Source organism: Triticum urartu, chromosome 1A (assembly GCF_056163025.1).
Source record: "Triticum urartu cultivar PI428250 chromosome 1A, HENAU_Tu73, whole genome shotgun sequence".
In the NCBI taxonomy this organism is placed as follows: Eukaryota; Viridiplantae; Streptophyta; class Magnoliopsida; order Poales; family Poaceae; genus Triticum; species Triticum urartu.
This window is the reverse complement of record NC_141873.1, coordinates 298,596,636-298,598,852: the sequence shown is the minus strand read 5'-3', so window position 1 is coordinate 298,598,852 and position 2,217 is coordinate 298,596,636.

The following is a 2,217-nucleotide window of genomic DNA, read 5'->3' as shown; positions in this document are numbered from 1 at the left end:
TTAAAAGATGGCATGACAAAAGAATACAAAAGCGTGAGTTTAATGTAGGTGATTATGTATTGGTATACAACTCTTGTTTAAGATTTTTTGTAGGAAAACTTCTCTCTAAATGGGAAGGTCCTTACGTTATCGAGGAGGTCTATCGTTCCGGGGCCATAAAAATCAACAACTTCGAAGGCACAAACCCGAAGGTGTTGAACGGTCAAAGAATCAAACATTATATCTCAGGTAATCCTATAAATGTTGAAACCATTGTTATTGAAACCGTAACCCCAGAGGAATACATAAGGGACACTTTCCAGAACGTTTCAGACTCTGAAAAGGAATAGGTATGTGGTATGGTAAGTAAAACGACTGCAAAATAGTTCTAATGGCAACTTTCTTCCATTTTGGAATATTTAGAAAAATACAAAAATAAGAAGCAGTCTGGGAAGGACACGAGGGCTCCACGAGGGTGGAGGGCACGCCCTACCCCCTGGGCGCGCCCGCTACCTTGTGGGCACCTCGTGTGCTCTCCGACTCCGTTTTCTTGCATGATACGTATTTTGGTCGGTAAAAATTCATTATATGATCTCCCGAAAGTTTTGACCACCGTATCACCCAAAAATTTCCTGTTCTTGTTTCGAGCTATTTTCTGCCAGGGTTGTCAAGGCCAAGCATCATGACGTCTCCCTCCTCCTCCAACAATGAGGGCAATGATGCTTGGCTAATGAACTTAGAGCTGAAAAGAGAATAACCCATGGAGATCAACAAGGATGAAGGGATCAAGAAGGCCACGGAGCACCAAGTTCCGGCAACAGAAGACATCCTTCAACTTGATCACAATCTTCTCACCCCAACTGAGATCGAAGCTTTCAAGATGATTGAGTTAGTTTGTATACAAAACAAGTATCTCACAGATGAAAATATTTTGTTGAAGGAGCATATCATCGCACTCAAGGGCATTGTCCACAAGTTGGAAGATCTCCTACGCTCGATGTGCGACTATCCAGGATCAACAACTCCATCTTCTTCACCAACAAAGGAGACATAATCACATGGGTATGGGCACTCCCCTTGGCAACTGCCAAGCTTGGGGGAGGTGCCCCGGTATCGTAACACCATCACTTTTATCTTTACCATTTTTCTTAGTTCGATCCTTTTGATAATATTTTGAGCTAGTAGAATAAAAGTTCTTGTATGATCTAGTTGTGGGTTTTGCTTTATGATCCTTCTATGTAATCGAGTCCGTGAGCTATATATAATAAAGATTAGTGTTGAGTCCAGGGCTTGATTATCTTGCTATGATCTTGAGGGAATAAAAGAAAAGAGAAAGAATCAAAAGGAAATAAAAGAGATCATATGGATCTTATGGAGAGTAATGAGCTCACATATAAAAAGTATGATGAATAAAAGTCGTTGAGAGTTGACAAACATAGTTTTGGTCATCGTTGCAATTAATAGGAAGTAATAAAGAAAGAGAGGTCTTGACATATAAATATACTATCTTGGACTTCTTTTATGATTGTGAGCACTCATTAAAATATGACATGCTAAAAGAGTTGACGTTGGACAAGAAAGACAACATAATGGGTTATGTTTTCTTGCATCTGAGACAAATTATATTGTCTTGGATCATCCAACATTATTGAGCTTGCCTTTCCCCCTCATGCTAGCCAAATTCTTTGCACTAGGTAGAGATACTACTTGTGCTTCCAAGCACCCTTAAACCAGTTTTGCCATGGGAGTCCACCATACCTACCTATGGATTGAGTAAGATCCTCCAAGTAAGTTGTCATCGGTGCCAGCAATAAAAATTGCTCTCTAAATATGTATGACTTATTAGTGTGGGAGAAAATAAGCTTTATACGATCGTGTGATATGGAAGAAATAAAAGCGACGAACTGCATAATAAAGGTCCATATCACAAGTGGCAATATAAAGTGGCATTCTTTCGAATTAAGATTTTGTGCATCCAACCATAAAAGCACATGACAACCTCTGCTTCCCTCTGCGAAGGGCCTATCTTTTACTTTTATCTCCTACCTTGCATAAGAGTCATGGTGATCTTCACCCTTCCGTTTTAAATTTTATCTTTTGGCAAGCACAACATGTTGGAAAGATCCTGTTATATATGGCTAATTGGATGTGAGTTTTCATGTACTATTATTGTTGACATTACCCTTGAGGTAAAACGTTGGGAGGCAAAACTACAAGCCCCTATCTTTCTCTTGTCCG